Source organism: Chiloscyllium plagiosum, unplaced genomic scaffold, assembly GCF_037043375.1.
Source record: "Chiloscyllium plagiosum isolate Xiang-an unplaced genomic scaffold, Cpla_swu_hap1 HiC_scaffold_35, whole genome shotgun sequence".
NCBI classification, from domain to species: Eukaryota; Metazoa; Chordata; class Chondrichthyes; order Orectolobiformes; family Hemiscylliidae; genus Chiloscyllium; species Chiloscyllium plagiosum.
Window position 1 is genome coordinate 44,709,068 of NW_028270173.1, and position 17,871 is coordinate 44,726,938.

At 40.7% G+C, this 17,871-nt stretch overlaps 1 pseudogene; it reads left to right on the top strand.

Moving 5' to 3' along the window:
* The first annotated feature begins 10,207 nt into the window (after nucleotides 1-10,207).
* On the top strand, nucleotides 10,208-10,894 carry LOC148140747 (uncharacterized; annotated as a pseudogene).
* Nucleotides 10,895-17,871: the final 6,977 nt, after the last annotated feature.

The following is a 17,871-nucleotide window of genomic DNA, read 5'->3' on the forward strand; positions in this document are numbered from 1 at the left end:
ACAGTTAAAGGCAATGAGAAATTTACAGGAGGTAGGGGGTGTGATGGATGGCAATTGCAGGGATGCAGATAAACCGATGATACATTCAGGACGATGGGTGACCTCGAGAAAAGGTCGGAGAGGGAGGCAGGTAGTGGAGGAATCAACTGTAGCTAACCTCATCTCAAACACGTATGCGGTTCTGGAAAATGTAGGGGCTGATCGACTCTCAGGGGAATGTAGCACTGACAGCCAGGTTTCTGGTACTGAGACTGGCTCTAATGTAATGAGGAGTATGGCAGATTCCAAGTGACCGATTGTGATAGAGGACTCTCTAGTTCGAGGCACAGACAGGCGATTTGTAGCTGACAGATAAATATTGGAGCGGTGTGTAGTTTCTCTCGAGACAGGATCAAATATATCTCAGAGAGGGTGCAGAATTTTCTCAAAGGGCAACATGACCAGAAGCAGGTCTGGAACTAACGTCTTAGGAATTGAAAAGAATGAGATTCTGAGGAGAGAATATCAGAGATTAGGCTGAATACTAAAAATGAGGCTTTCGAGGATCGTCATATTTGGATTACTCCAAGTGCCATGATCTAGTGATGGTAGGATTAGGAGGATAAAGCAGATGAATGCGTGTCTGAGGAGCTGACACAGGGAGAGGGATTCACATTTTTGTCTCATTCGAATTGCTTCTTGTGTAGAAATGGCCTGTGAAAGAAGTACGGAATACATCTGTATTGGAAGAGGACTAACATACCGGCGGGAAGATTTGCGAAAGCTGCTTGGGTAGAAATAAACAGGTCTAGCGGGATTGGGGACCCGGGGGATAGTGAGGAAAGTGATCAGTCTGAAACTGGTACAGTTGGGAAAAAGAGTAAATCAAATAGACAGAGCAATCAAGAACAAAATAGAAATGACGTAATGCTCATAAATTAATCTCATTTATTTCAATGCAGGAGGCCTAACAAAGCAGAAGCACTGAGGGCATGATTAGAAACATGGGATTTAGAATATCATAGCAGTTACAGAGATGTGGCTCAGGGATGGACCAGGTTGCAGTTTAATGATCCAGGGTATAGATTGTATAGGAAGGACATAAAAGCGGACATGAAAGGAAGGTGGGGGGGGGGGGCGTGGGGGGGGGGGGGGGAGCGTGGTGCTTTTGTCTAGGGGCAATATTATGTCTGTACTTAGGGAAGATATTCTTGGGAATATGTCCAGAGATGTTATTTTAGAAATGGGATATAAGAAAGGGATAATCACCTTATTTGGATCGGACTATCTATTCCCCATAGTCAGTCGGAAATTCAGTAACAAACCTGTAAGGAGATTTCAATTGTTTGAATGAATCACAAGATTATGGGAGGGGATTTGGCTTTCTTAACAAGAAAATTTTCTGATTCAATATATGGACGTACCTGCTACATAAGGCACAAAACTCGACCTCTTCTTGGGAAATGAGGCAGGGCAGGTGACTGAGGTGTCAGTGGGGGAGCACTTTGGCGCTCGTGACCATATTTGTATTAGTTTGAAAATGATGATGGAAAAGGATAGACCAGATCAGACAGCTGAAGTTCTAAACTGGAGGAAGGTGAATTTTGTTGGTATTATCGACAAGAATGTTCAAATGCTGACAGAGCTGGCTGTTCACAAATAAAGGGATGGCTGGAAAATGGGAAACCTTCAAAATTGAGATAACAAGAGTCCAGAGACAGTATTTTCCTGTTAGGGTGAAGGCAAGGTTGGTAGGTTTAGGTAATGCTGGTTGATTAGAGAAATTACGGCTTTGCTCAAGAAAAAGAAGGAAGCATATGTCAGGTATAGACAGCAGAAATCAAGTGATTTTCCAGAAGACTATAAAGGCTGTAGCAGTATACTTAAGGTAGAAATTAGGAGGACAAAAAGGGGATATGAGATATCTTTGGCAGATAGGGTTAAGGAGAATAAAACAGGGATTCTACAAATACATTAAGGACAAAAAGGCAACGTGAGAGGGAGAGAATATGGTTCATTAAACACGAACAAGGGCATCTAAGTGTAAAACTTCTTGAGCCGGGTGAGATTTCAAATGAGTGTTTCATGTCAATATTTATTGTGGAGAAGAAATTGGAATCGAGAAAACATGGAGAAATAAACAGCGATATTTTGAAATATTACAGAAGAGATGGTTCTGGACCTATTAGAATTTATAAAGATGGATAAATCACGTGACCTTTATCAGGTGTATTCAGACCTCTGTGGGAGTCTGGGGACGTCATTGCTGGGCTCCTTGCTGAGATTTTTGTATCATCGATAGCCATGGGTGAGGTCCAGGAAGACTAGAGGTTGGCTAATGTAGCGCTATTATGTTTAAACATGGTAAGGAAAAGCCAGGGAACCATAGATCAGGGGTCTTGTGCGTGGTTAATTTGTTGGAGGGGATTCTGAGGTACGTGATGTAAGTGCATTGGTATAGCAAAGTCTAGTTTGGGATGGACCGCATGGCTTTCTTCTTGGAAAAGTATGTCTCCTTAACTTGATTGATTTTTTGGAAGAGGTGACAAAGAAGATTGAAGAAACCAGTGTGGTGGATGTTGACCATATAGATTTCAGGATGACATTCGACAAGGTCCTACACAGTGGACTGGTTCGCAAGGTTAGATGACATAGAATCGAGGGAGAGATTGACAATTAGATACAAAGGTGGCTTGATCGTAGGACACAATGGGTGATGGTGGAGGGTTGTTGCTCAGACGAGAGACCTCTGACCAGTAATGTGCGAGAAGAATGTATACACTGCTGTCTATAAATTATTTGGATTTGAAAAAAGGAGGAATAGTTCATAAACTGCAGATTATGTCAAAATTGATGGTGCAGTGGACAGTGAAGCAGGCTATTGCAGAGTACAACCAGGCTTTAATCAAGTGGGCAGATTGGCTGAAGAGTGGCAAGTGGATTGTAACTTAGATAAATGAAGCAGGGCAAACCAGGGCAGGCCTTACGCACTGAATGGTAAGGTCCTGCAGAGTGTTGGAGAACAAAAAGACCTTGTGGTGCAGGTTCATAGTTGATTGAAGACGGAGTCACAGTTAGACAGGGTCATGAAGGCAGCGTTTGGTACACTTGCTTTATTGGTCATTGAATTGAGTTTAGGATTTCGGATGTCATGTTGCAGCTGTACAGGACATTTGTTAGGCCACTTTTGGAATACTCTTGTCAGCTTTTGTCTCCTTATTGGAAAAAAATGTTGTGAAACTTGAAAGGGTTCAGAGGAGATATATAAGAATGTTGCTATGTTTGAATAAGTTGAGCTACAGGGCGAAGCTGCATAAGCAGGGTCTATTTTCTCTGGAGAATTGGAAGTTGAGGTGTGATCTTATCGAGTCTTATAAAAATCGTGACGGACATGGATAGGGTGAATAAACAAAGTTTTCTTTTTACCATGGTTGGGGAATCCAAAATTAATGGGCATGGGTTTATGGTGAAAGAGAAAAGATTTAAAAAGATCTAACCTGCAATGTTTTCATGCAGACGGTGGTGCGAATATGGAACGAGCTTCCAGAGGTTTTGGTGGATACTGGTACAATTATAACATTTAAGAGGCATATGGATTGGTTCATTGAATCGGAAGGGTTTACAATAATATGGACCAAATGCTGACAAATGGTACTAGATTATTTTAGGTCAGTCTGCACAAATTGATCTGAATGGTCTGTTTCCTTGCTGTTTAACTGTATGACTGCAAGAATCTTCTCCTATAATTTACTGACCACTGACGTAAGGGTCACTGGATTATCCCTGTTGCCTTTCTTAAACAAAGGAACAACATTGTGTATTCTTCAATCATCTGGGAACTCACCTTGGCTAAAGTCAACACAAAGATTTCGGTCAACACCCCAGCAGTTTCCCCATTGCCTTCTTCAATATACTGGTAGAGATTACATCAGGCCCTGTGAATGTATCTACCTTTAATGTTTCTCAAGACCTCCAAAACTACCTCTTTCCTAATGTGGAAATGCCCAAGGATAACAATGTAACCTCTCCATAATGAAACAGTGAGGAGAGACAATACAAGTTGAAAGGTACAGTTTTATAGGTGGCGATTAAAGGACAGTTTGTTGTTTCTTTTAGTCACTTCAGGCAAAACTGAGCATTCGATAAAGCATATGCCATTTTTGGCTTTATAAGTAGATTTATTCGGAACAGATGAAAGGAAGTCACACCGACCCTATATATATTTGCCTCAGTTACTTCCCTCCCTAAACGACACCACCTCTCTCTTCTATTTTACTCCCTTAACCCCAAAAGTATTTCGCTCTGTGTTCATGTTTCAGCTGAAACACTGCTCTCAGTGACTTAAGCCAAACTCAAGGCTGCAGCGCTCCTATTAAAAACCTTAAAGCATTTAAACCAAAGGGCACCAAATTAAGAAATTCTTGTGCTTGGATTAAACAAATGTCGTGATACTTTATTGTTGTGGAATTAACATCCAACAGTTCCTTAAATAATAGCAAAGGAAGAGCACCTTCACTACGCAGACTACAAAGGTTAAGAAAATGCCCTTTGATCATTTGCCCAAAAGAGAACTGGCCATTAACCATTTTAAACTGCGCTAGCTTTTCTACAAAGCAAAAGTGAAATTTCAACAAGCTCTAAAAATGCAAAATTGAATAATAGGCCACAGAGAAATTTGAGCTCCTACAATTTGACTTTTTTTTACAGCTGATGATCACTGTCAGTTTAACATCCCAATGGACCTTAGAATTTGCTTAACTTTATAACCGGATGAGAAATTATTGGGTTTGTCTTTGTCCAGTTCATGAACAGGAGCCACTCATACCATAGTGTTTTAAAGCAATAAGCAAAGTCTGAAGACAAATAACGAAATATTAAGCCAGATGGCACAAAGTGGAGCCAAAGCTGAAAAGTTTGAAGTGTTTTAAGTAAATCGCAGCTACCTTTCCATCTGCACTGCAGCACAAACTGCTGTAATAAAGTTAAGATGGAATTGGATAAACGCCTGGAGGAGACAAAAAGAAATTTAGTTACCTTCGAAGAAACCTCATCTGCAGATCATCATCCACACTGTCAGAAACTGATTCTTGTTTGGACGCCTTGCAACGTTTGACTGAGATCTGTGTGCAATATCTGAAATAAAACAAAAGCATCATGTTGAAGACTTTGGAAATCTGGAATAAAACATTTAAAAACTCAGGAGAACACCATAACACTCAACATTCTCATGTCTGCTCTTCATATACCTTAATGTCCCAAGCATTCAAAACTCTATCCATCTCAGCCTTCAATATTGTTAATTAACTCCTATCCAGAAGTCTTTCAGATAGAAAATGCCAAAGCTATATCACTCATTGAGTGAAGCAATTTTCTCACCTGGTTCCGAAATAATTGCTTTTGATCCTGAAACTGTCACTTGTTGAACCAAGGCACAAAATCAGATTGAACATCCTCTCAGTATTACTCTGCAAAGCAGCTTCAGAACCTTGTATATTTCAGTCAGATGACCTCTTTTTTTCGAACTCCAGATGCCAAATTTAGAGAGCCTCTCCTCACAAAAAGAACTGTCTCGTTTCATTGTCCAATCTGTTGAACCTTCACTGCACTGCCTCCAATGAGAATACATCCTTCCTTAAATATGAACAGCAAAACAGTATGTCACTTTCCAAATGCGATGTCATGCAAGCCATGCACAGCTACAGAATTTCCTTGCTAAAATGAAGATTAACATGTATATTTCTCATTGCCTGGTGTACCTTCGTGATAGCACTTTAATGCTTCGTATGTATAACATTTTGAAGATTGTCAGTTTTGAGAAAAATCTTCAGCTTCTCTATTTTTGTCAGCAGTGAATAATATCGTATTTCATTTGTCACACTGTTGCTCACTTAATTAAAACTCACACACCTACCTGAAAGGAGGAGCAGCGCTCCAAAAGCATACACATTCAAATAATGTGTAAAGAACACTATCAGAAACCAGCTTAATTAATGGAAAATAGGGTTTCTTAAAGGAGATAAAGGCTTTACAAAATGAAGCACCCGGGGCAGTTGACTGGTAAATACAGAAAAATCATAATTGCACATCATGGAACTATACTGTTCAGGTCGCTAAAGGTTGTTTGGTATCAACTTCAAATTTGGAAGTTTTGAAGTAATTATGGAAAATAACAAGGATTCAGGCACTTCATAAACAAACACTTAACAGATATAAGGCTTCAACTGCTAAAATTGACAGTTTGTTTAATAATAGATTAGCTTTCGCAGTCAATATGAGGCTATTTGTTTGGAAGGAAGTTGACCAAAAAGGGCGTTAAACGGACAATATTTACCGGGTGTGGCTAGTAAATTGAGAAATTTGATCATTATAAGTAGAAGAGGGAAGTCCACAGGATGAATACTGCACACAAAATGAGGGCCAGAAGTTTGGACCCTTGGAGTGGGGACATGAAGTACAAAGATGAAAGGCAGGAAAATGTGAGTAAGATCAAATACTGAACTTGGATCTAACATGCCCCTTAAAGTGATCATGAATTGTTAAAGAAATCCAAAGATGATGAAGTCAAAGAGTCGTGTAATAAAGATAGATGTAATGGTGCAGTTTAACAATGAAAAAATGAAGATTGATATTACAGTTTCAACACAATACTCACGAATGGAGAAATCTCCGAATTGTAATGGGCGCATAGCAGCACTTGGCTATCTCATTTTTTGTTTTTACAAAAAAATGAGTAACATCTCTACTTTTATTTTCCACTCCCTTTGCAATATCGCGAAACATTTGTCTTCTGTAGGACCTGGTGAACTTGGATTCTATTTTAATTTTTAATTCATGCATGAGGACTCCCAGATGCATCTGTTTTGAAACTTGCTGCAGTTTTTTCTCCACTTAAGTAACATTAGCTCCTCCATTCTTCCTGCCAAACAGTATAACCTCGAATTTCCACACATTACATTCCATCTGCCAAGTTTTTGCCCACTCACTTAGCCTATATACGCCTCTCCACACCTTTTGTATCCTCACCATATTACTTCCTACCAATTTTTGGTTACACGCAAATTAGCTATGGTGCATTCATTTTCCTAATGCAAGTCATTGTTCGATATCTTCATAAGGTATGTGGCCCGACCCACTCCATGAAATGCAGTTTGCTATTGTGAATAGACCCACTTTGTCCCAATCTGGAAGAGGCCGAGTTTTATACTCACTGGAATATCAGTTTAAAGATTGAGATAATGTTCTGAGCCTGGTTTGAATACCACCAAGCTACACAGTGTAATTGGACTTTAATGAAATCGGGAATGATAGATTATTCCTGTCAGTGTCTTCTTTACCTTTTTATTCCTTTCCATCATTCATATCGATTTAGTGTGCACCAGTCCAGGATTATTCCTTGCTCCCGTATTTATTCCATTCTGCACGAAACATATTACTTTACTCCCCGTTCCTTCATGCATGCTTTTGAATAAAAGTCACATACATCTGAATACTTAATTCCCATTGTTGATCTATTCCAAACAACACTGATTACCTTTCAGTTTCTATTTCTTCACATATCCTGAGATTGTCATCGTCCTTCAGCAGAATCTCATTCATTGTCAGACATACTATATATACACACCTGTATAGGGCTAAGAGTAAGAGAAAAAAAACTATATTGTTAATAAGTATTAAATGGAGATTTCTATTTTCACAGCAAGGAAATTCCCAATTTCATAGTTTGCCACAGAGGTGTTAGAATTGGAACATTTGTGAAATGAGTCATAAATGAACAAGTATCAGACCGAGAATAATAAGGAATAGGGCAAACAGACCCAGGTGAAGATATGTGTAAAGAATCCCTGACTGGGTGACCAATTTTGTAAACAGGGAATGCATCTGTTTCTTACAATTTTTCAAAACAAGATCAAAACTTGGATAATTGGACATCTACGCATTATAACTTGGTGTGAAGAGGCATTTGTCTGTGTTCAGGAAAGTTGTCAATCCAGCTAGTCAAGAAATGAAACGGTTGAATAAATGATGAATAAGTTGGACTCAAGACTCCAGTGGTGAATCATTAGAAGTACCGTCCGGAATCTTGCACTGGGAAACAACGATGCCTGAGGAACCTTGCTCATTTACAGAAAAAGGTAACCATAAAATTACGAAATCGAAAATGCTGAAAATGCACAACAACTTTTGTGGGAGGGGAAACAGCTTTTGTGGCTGATCACAATAAATTCGACGCTTTTGAAGAGCCAACCAGGAATTGCAAGTTCAATACCCACAATGCTCTGCGATGGACTAAGTACACTGTCCAAAACTTTGAATTCGATGGTGCCGAAAGCGCACGTGCTCACCAGGACGGGCAGCGGGGCATTCTGCATGTTCCTTTGTCTCGAGCCAGATGTGGTGGACAGGAGAGAAGGTTTTGGCAACTGGAGGCGAGAGTATGGTGGAAGCGCAATAGCGCCAAGTGAATGGTAACCTTGCTCCCTTTGGATAACAGATGCCAAATGGTCAGGCGGAGCAACTCTGATGCTCCGAAATCAGCACCTCTTAAACACCTCTCACTGCTATCCCCTCCCTGCAAACACCGGCCCAAGTGAACTTCAGGAAGGCCCAATGTGCATGCTCTTCGATGGGACCTTCTTCCCCAGAGAAGGCAGGGCGTTTTGCTCCTGTGCTTTGCCACCCTCCTGCTGTTTATATTTTGCAGCGTCTGGAGTCGCAGAGTGCACCATTATCCTGCAACATTAAAACAAAACGACGGAGAACGACCATCCCCCGTCTACTGTGTATGTGAAAACAGTTTTTGATTTTTCCTCATAATATCTCTCGTTGAAATTATTCCAGTTTGAAAGGTTCTGTTTTAGTGCTCTTAGGAATCACCTCGGAAGACTCATGCAAATACTCCCAGGGAGCGAGGATATGGGCATTGATTGGCCAAGATAAAAACTGAATGGTGCAACAGTCTGAAAGGCCTCCTCTGTTTTTCCTTAAAGTAGTGGTTGTTATGATCAGAATATATTGAGTTTTAGGGTTTTAGGGTTTGAGGTTTTTTTTTAGTTAATGGGATTGTCGGTATTTCTGTCAAGGCTATTAAATGTTGGCCATTGTTAATTACATTTGAGAAGGCAGGATACGTTTCTCCTGTCTGTCTGACTCAGTTTTACACTGGTCAGTGATTTCTTTTTATTCACTTAATTTCAAGCAGGAATATTGTAAGTGTAAGGCGTCAGCTGATGAAAGCGGAATAGCCTCTTAACGCACATTTCCGATGATCGAACAGATAGATTTGGCACTGAGTCTCATTGGAAGATAAAGTGTTATGCATAGAACTTGACACCGCCACATTCAGAATATTCAGGGGAGCCAGCAAGTGGAGAAATGAATACATCATTCTGTACAAATGCATGAGGATAACAACAGAATGCAGAATACTATGTTCCACCTGCTGAGATGGTGCAGAGAGAGATAAACACTAACAGGAAAGATGTCATTTCAAAAGTCTGGTAACAGCAGGGAAAAAAAGAAGTTTTTTTTTCAATACAAACGAATTTTATATAAATTCTGTGTTCAGGCAGGTGCAAGAGGGTAGAACAGAGAATGATTAGAGTAGGGGGGGTCTTGATTATTTTCCTGTTTTTCTAAAGCAGCAGGAAGTATAGATGAAGTTAATGAATAGGGAGATGGCTTTCAAGATGGATTGGGCTGTGTTAACAAGTCTATAATTTCTTTTGGTCTTGTGAAAAGCAGTTTCCATATCATGCTGGGATGCAGACAAATAGACTGAGTGAGTGGGAAGTGAATGTAGAGCTGAAAGTAAACAAGTTCAGCAAGTATATTCTGTGGAATCTATCACAGCACAATTAAACTTCACTCGGTTGTAACACTGATAACTTTTATGATTTCCTTTTTACAGGGCATTGGAAGAAGAGCATTTGCAGTTGGGAAATTCAAACCAAACATCATGTCAAAATCTGACAGCATCAATCAGTTCATCAGAACGCGAATGCCATCTACCTTCATATGTGGAAGGAGATCATTTTTCTCAGTTCTGTTTGTGAGAAAAAAAATTCCAGAATAAATGTCACCGGACAAGCACCAACACATACACACAATCAAGTGAGTCTATTCCAGTAGATTGACTGTGAAATAGCGTTTTATAATTTATGCAGCCTCAAAAATACCATTTACAATGCAGAATAATTATTCAACTGATTTGTGTGTCGACGAGATTCAATTGATTCGCCAAGCGAGAGTGATGCAAGGGCACATAGACAATGGAGAAGCCTTGGAAATGTCGGGACTGTGGGAAAGGATTCAATTATCCATCAAAACTGGAAATTCATCAACGCAGCCACACTTGAGAATGGCCATTCACCTGCTCTATTTGTGGTAAAGATTTCAATTTCCCATCTGAACTGAACAATCATTGACGCAGCCACACTGGGGAGAGGACATTCACCTGCTCAGTATGTGGGAAGGGATTCGGTCAATTCTCGATCCTCCAGACACATCAGTGGGATCACACTGATGAGAGACCATTCACTTGCATTCATTGTGGGAAGGGATTCAGACAGTCACCTCATCTAATTGCACACCAGAGAATTCACACAGGGGAAAGCCCGTATACATGCTCTATGAGTGGGAAGAGATTCACCCACGTATCCCACCAGCTGACACACCAACGCGTACGCAATGGGGAGTGGCCTTTTACCTGCCCTGTATGTGGTACGAGATTTACACGGTCATCTGAGCTTTTGACACATCAAAGTGGTTTAAGGCTGGAGAAAGGCCGTTCATCTGCTCAGTGCGTGAGAAGGGATTTAATCGATCTTCTGATTTACAGAGACACCAGCAAATTCACGTGAGATTGAAGGGGTTTGAATCTTCTATTATTGCTAGTGTTAATTATGCACAAGACTGAATCATATGAATTCAATCAGTACTTGTTTTGGCTTCTGTTCATACTGGGGCTTCTGGTTGGAATACTGAATCGTTGGTTGCTTTCATTCTCAGAACTTCAGTATCCCTTTCAGAGGCACTGTTCAACAGAGAAACACGTCAACAGGAGATTTATAAATGCATTTTTGATAAAGAAAAAGGGAACTAAAACTAATCCAATAAATTATGTGTAAGGAACTACATAATAGGGGAGTGAAATCTACATTCAAATAGGGAATTGACACCAAGAACCAGAAAATACTATTTAAAATAAAACCGTCAGTGCTTATTTCAAAATGGAAAGTGCCCAGTCTTGATACTTTGAAAAGTAACAGGAAAAGTAGATAAAGGTAATGCAGGAGATGTAACATGTTTGTGTTTTTAAAAGGCCATCAGTCAGTTAGAATATAGTATATTCGTGATGAAATTCAAAACGTGTGGAGCCAAAGACCAGGTTTAATTGACAGGAAGCTCTCTTTACACCAGAATATTCATGAAGGTGGGAAGCATTGTTCCATATTGCTTGACCCCTAGGAACGTTGTTACTCACTGCTTATGTAAGGGATTTTGACTTTTGAATTATAAATTAAATTTTATAACTTAAAGATTGAAGCAAAATTTAAGTAATGTTTGATATTAGTGAAGAGACTGTGATCTCATTTGTATAGAATAATTCACTTCTTTAAACGACATGTAAGTGCACAAATATGGTTGAAGACATTTGTCCCCTTGAAACTATACAGCCTTTTAATGAGATCCTATCTGATCTGATTGCGAAACAAACTCTAAAATCCTGCGTTTAATCTTGTACTTATGTAAGGAAAGGATCTTTTTTCTGGGAACTCCATTACAGTTTGGAGGATAAGTTTTCAAAGATTATGAACTCGTGGAGAAACGTAATACTCTCCATCTCTATTTGAAATGATACACGTCTTGTTTTTGAACTGCCTGGTAATCTCTCTCATGAAATCAAAGAACGTTTCGTCATCCTCTCTCAGGGCACCTCAGTTTGTTTGTTAAATACAGTAATGGAATACTCCCTGAGATTGTATATTTTAGCAGAACAAAAAAGTGACTCTATCCTCACTTTTCTAACCTTCAAACATTTTGGATATAATGCTGGAAAATAGCAATTGTGTGCAAAGCTTTTCCATATATGATTTGCCCACAGAACTGTGAAGATACCTGAATTGTGCAAATTTATTTAGTTTTCTGAGAATTAAGAGTCCAACTTTAACAGATGAAAATGTTTGATCCTTCATCAAGATTTTTATTTTAAATTGGTGGAAGATACACTAAATAATTTGTATATGTCAAATGATTTCCCCATTCAGCCCACCTATTAACACAATGTAGTGAAATTTGACAGTAGGGGTTGATTCTGCTGATAGTTCTTTGCTTAAACACATCCAGGACTCTGCTATGATAAGGAGCTGTGCATAAGGTCTTGCATTCATACTGAATTTTATACATTGGCTCTCTGGCTCAAGATTCCATTTAATCATTGCACATAATTTCTGTTCACTTGATAAGAGAATTCAGTGGCAGTGCCATATTCCCTGTGGAACAGAATTTTCCCTGCCTTTAGTACGGGAAACTCTGGGACTTTGCGAAGTTAATATGACCTTAGATTTATGGAGTGTATAATGGGAAACAACAGTTGAGGGATTTTACAGCAGATGGAGTCATACAGCAAGGAAACAGGTAGTTTTGCCAAAGTTGTCTGAACTGACCAGGTTTCCGAAACTGAACTAGTCCTATTTGATTGTATTTGGCCGATATCCCTCTAAAACATTCCTATCCATGTAGCTGTTGAAATGTCTTTTAACTTTTGTAACTGTACCCGCCTCCACCACTTCCATTGACACCTTGATCCATACACGCACCACCATATGTGTGAAAATTTGTCCCTTAGTTCGCTTTTAAATCTTTCCACTCAGATTAAACCAATGCCCTGTAGGTTTGGAGTTCCATACCGGAGTGAAACGACCTTGGCTATTCACCTTACCTATCCTCCTCAATTTAATAAAACTCCACACGATCACCTGTCGGCCTCCTACGCTCTTCGGGAAAACGTCCCAGACGAGTCAACCTCTGCATATAATGCAAGACTTCTAGTCTCAGTAACGTCCTTGTAAATCAATTTATTTTGCACACTGTCCAATGTAATATCATCCTTCCTAAGTACTCCAAATGTTGCCTCACCAATGTCTTTTACAGCTGTAACATGACATCTCAACTCCTCGACTGAAGACTTTGCTTGATGAAGGCATGTGTGCCAAGTGCCATCTTCAACAGCTTTTCTACCTGTATCACCACTTCAAAGAAACTACGTCCCAATCAACCCAAGAGTGATTTGACAACACTCCTTAGGGCCCTACCATTAACTGCAAGTCCTGTCCTGGTGTGTCTTCACAAAATGCAATGTCAGAAATTTATATGCATTGAACTTCATCTGCTTTTCCTCTGACCACTGCTCTAGTTCATAGAGATTCTATTATACTCCGAGGTGGTCTTCCTTATTGTCCGCAATGCTGCCAATTATGGTGTCATCCACCAATTTACTAATCATGTCTACTACATTCTCGTCAAAATCGATGGTATGATTGATGCTTAACAACAAACCCAGCATTGATCCTTGTCGCACACTGCTGGTCACAGGCCTCAAGTCTAAACAACAATCTTCCTTCTGTCTCCTACCTTCAAATCAAGTTTGTATCCAACTGGCTATCTCTTCCTGGATCCTATGTGATCTAACCGTACTAATCAGTATACCATATGGAATCTTGTCAAAGATTTCAGTATAGTCCATGTAGACAAAGTCTATCGCTGTGCCTTCATATAGATATTTTGTCACTTCTTCAAAAGAATCAGTCAAATGTTTGAGAAATGATTTCCAACATATAAATCTATGATGACTATTCAAAGTTTGTGAGAAGATTTGTAGCTTGGGTACTCGTTGTTGTGGTTCTGTTCGCCGAGCTGGTAATTTGTGTTGTAGTCGTTTTAACCACTTTTTTGGTGACATCCTCAGTGATTGGGAACCTCCTGTGAAGCGCTTCTGTGATGTTTCCTCCAGCATTTATAATGGTTTGAATCTGCCGCTTCCGGTTGTCATTTCCAGCTGTCCGCTGCAGTGGTCGGTATATTGGGTCCAGGTCGATGTGCTTATTGATTGAATCTGTGGATGAGTGTTCCTCACTAGTCCTTGCCTTTCCAAATGTTTGTCAATGCCATCTCTAAGAATCCCCTCTAATAACTTACAACCACTGGCATTATGTTCATCAGTCTGTGGCGCCATGGTTTACTCTTGCTAACTTTCTTAAAAGATGACACAACATTAGCCACCCTGCATTCTTCTAGCATATCACCTGTGGCTATTAATGATACCATTGTCACTGGCAGGGGCCCAGCAATGTCTTCGTTAGTTTCCTACATTGTCCTGAGATACACCTGATGATGCTCAAGAATTGAATGCATTTTCTGACTTCGAGCAACTCCTGTTCTACAATGTAGACTCTTTTCATTCCATCATTATTTATTTCTTGGAACTCCCTAATTTCCATATATTTCTCTATTGTAAATACTGACAAGAATCATTCATTTAGGACTTTCGCAGTTTCATGTGTCACTACACATAGACGACCTCATTGATCTTGAAGGGGTGCTCTTCTCTCCCTGATTACATTTTTGGAAGGGTAGTTTCATGCAGTTGAACGGTGTGGAGATGTATTGGAAGAGAATGGTGAGATGAATTACTTCAAAATCCGAACAGATGAAGAAAATGAATCAATCAGATGGCTCTGTTGATATTGACAACAGCACTTTTGGTACTGAAACAGATAGAAATGCGATTGGAAAGGTTTGATTGAGACTTTTAAGGAAAGGAGGTTCGAAAAAGTGTTGACGGTAAGTTGGAGGTTTGCAAGGGTGGTAAGTTTGAGGCTTATTCTTTCGGGACATTCATAATAATGGCAATTTTGGTGGTGAGAATGAGAGCAGAGTTAACAGGCTGCAGCTTATTCAATGGCTTTGCGTGGTAAACCAAGGAGCAGCAGAATCGTTTTTTCCAGCATAAGGTCTACATTAGGAATTTCTGATGAAAGGCTTCTGCTCGAAGCGTCAACTCTCCTGCTCCTCGTATGCTGCCTGACCGGCTGTGCTTTCCAACACCACACTTCATCTCTTATACTGAAAGGCTGGAAAGGCTGGGTCATTTTTCACTGGAGTGTAGAAGATTGAGAGGCGACCTGACAGGAGTTTATAAAATAATGATAAAGAGATAAAGTGAACGATGGTTGGCTTTTCTGAAGGATGGGGGCTTTAAAGACTTGAGGACATATTTTAAGGTGAGAGGGAAGAGAATTAAAAATGAAATAAGAGGGAATTATTTTTATGCAGAGAGTGATTCGTACGTGGAATGAACTTCCTGAGGAAGTGGTGGATAGTTGCACAATTATAATGTTTAAATGACATGTGGATAGATATAGAAACAGGAATGGTTTGAAAGGAAATGGTCTCGGAGCAAGTAGGTGAGACGAGTTTAGTTTGGGATTATAATCGGTATGACTGTTTAGACAGAAGGGTGTTTCCATGGAGTGTATCTGTACTCTGCAGAATGAAGATGTGACAGCAGGTTATGGGGATATAAAGATGAGATCGTGACCAGGGATTTAATGATGTGCAATAGTTTAAGCTGAAATCTCTTAAAGGGGAAAGCACATTTCATCACAACAGAATGTAGACAGACACAGATTCAGAAAATGCTAGAGAAAGATTTGGAGTCTGGTGTGATTGAAATCAGTTCTGAAGAGTTCTTATTGGACTCAAAATGTTATCTCTTTCTCTCCAAATGCGGCCAGACATGTTGGCTTTCTCCAGTATTCTGTTTCAGATTTTGAGAAATCACAACATTTTGCGAATATAAGAGGATAGAGAATGCTCATGGTTTCATTGCCTCATGGAGCAAGTGCAGATGTTCTCAATCTCCACGCACCATGGCCAACCATACCATCCCACTTAGCAAGTTTGCAGATGTTTTAATTACTTTTTGTACTTCATGGAGGTCATCACACGATTTGTTCGGCCCATTTTTGGAATATTGTGTGCAGTTCTGACTACTTCCCATAGGAGGGATGTTCTAAAACTTGAAAGGGTTCAGAAACGTCTTACAAGGATGTTGCCAGTTTTGGAGGATTTGAGCGATCGAAAGAGGCTGAATAAGCTAGGGCTGTTTTCCCTATAGCGTCTGAGGCTGAGGCATGACCTTATAGAGGATTATAAAAGCATGAGGGGCATGGATAGGGTAAATATGCAGAGTCATTTCTCTGGGGTGGGGAAGTCCAGAATTCGAGGTCATTGGGATAGGGTGAGAGGGGAAAGATTTAAAAGGGACCCTAGAGGCAATGCTTTCAAGCGGAGGGTGGTGCATATAAGGAATGTTTCCAGAGGAAATTGTAGAGGCAGGTGCACTTACAACGTTTAACAGGCATCTGGATGAATATATGAATAGGAAGTTTTGGAGGGATATGGTCTGAGTGCTGGCAAATGACTGGCATGGATGAGTTGGACCCAAGTGTCTGTTCCCACGTTGTGTAACTCTATGATCCTAACAATTGCAGCTGGTGTAGGTAATCCACACAAGTACCAAAACCATGTGTTAACTGAGCACAAAACAGGGAATGTTAGTCGGCGGAGTCACCATGAGCATCTCCTAGATTCCGTGGGGTAGCCACGTTCAGGGTCTTTCTGTTGGCCTCAGACAGCCGCAGGCCCAGAGCTCAGGCTGCCCTTGGATACCAGTGGTGATCTCCAGTAACATCAAGAAAATGCTGTGCAGTTGGCCATATCTTTAGAGAAATAATGTGGTGGGTGTGGAGGACTTGTAGATAATAGGGGATGCAGGGGCATGGTGCTGACGTGGGCATAAGTGAAGATAGTGGAGGGTATGACCTGGTTTGTCAATGGGAGGAATGGATCCAGTTGACGGCAGGGAGCAGTGACAGTGAGGCGGATGGGCTGAGAAGGGAATTGGGGGATGGAGAAGGAGGTTATATGAAATTGGAGAATGGAATGTTGAGTTTTCAGGGCTGTAGTATACCCAGGCGGAAGATAAGTTTTGTTCCTGCAATAGGTGCTGTGGTTTGTTTTGGCAATGGAGAAAGCCAAGGATAGTCATGTTGGAAAAGGAGTGTTTGGGGGAATTGAATTGGGTGGTGACTGGAATGTCCGGCTGGCCCCTGCGGACTTTACTGTGATACTCGATGAGTCATTGCCAAAGTTTATGTTCGGTTTCTCTGATGTCGAGAAGACCACTTTCGGAGTACCTGATGCAATAAACGAGCTTGGAAGCTCGTCTGTCTCACCTGAAAGGGCTGTTTGGGGCCCTGGATGGAGGTGGGGTGGGTGGTGTGCTCGTAGTTTTTGCATTTGTTTCTGGGTGCAAGGCAAGGTACTTGGGGGTTCGGTGACGGGAGTGGCATGAACCAAGAACTGTCAAAGGGAACAAACCATGTGGAAGGCAGAATGGGATGGGGAGGGGAAGATGTTCTTGGTGGTGGGGTCTTGGAGTTGTCAGACGTGTTTGAGGATGATGTGTTGGATGTGTTGATGTGTGTCTGTCCTTACTGTGCTGTCAGGCAGATTTTAGAGTGGTGGAAAAGGGAATGGAGGTGGTGTGGCAGAGGGCGGTCTGGAAGGTGGAGTGAGGAAAAACAATTGCTCAACATAGCTGCTCATCTGGGATGCTCATGAGTGGAATGTCTGCTAGTTCAAGCAGATGTGGCGGAGGCAGAGAAATTGGGCAAACGTGGTGAAAGTTTTGCATTTTGCTGGGTGGGAGGAGGTAGTTATGTGAGTCTGTAGGTTTGTAGTAGATGGCAATTTGATGGTTATTGCCAGAGACGGTAATTTTGAGGTCAAGGAAGGGGAGGGAGGCGTCTGAGGTGGACCAACTGAATT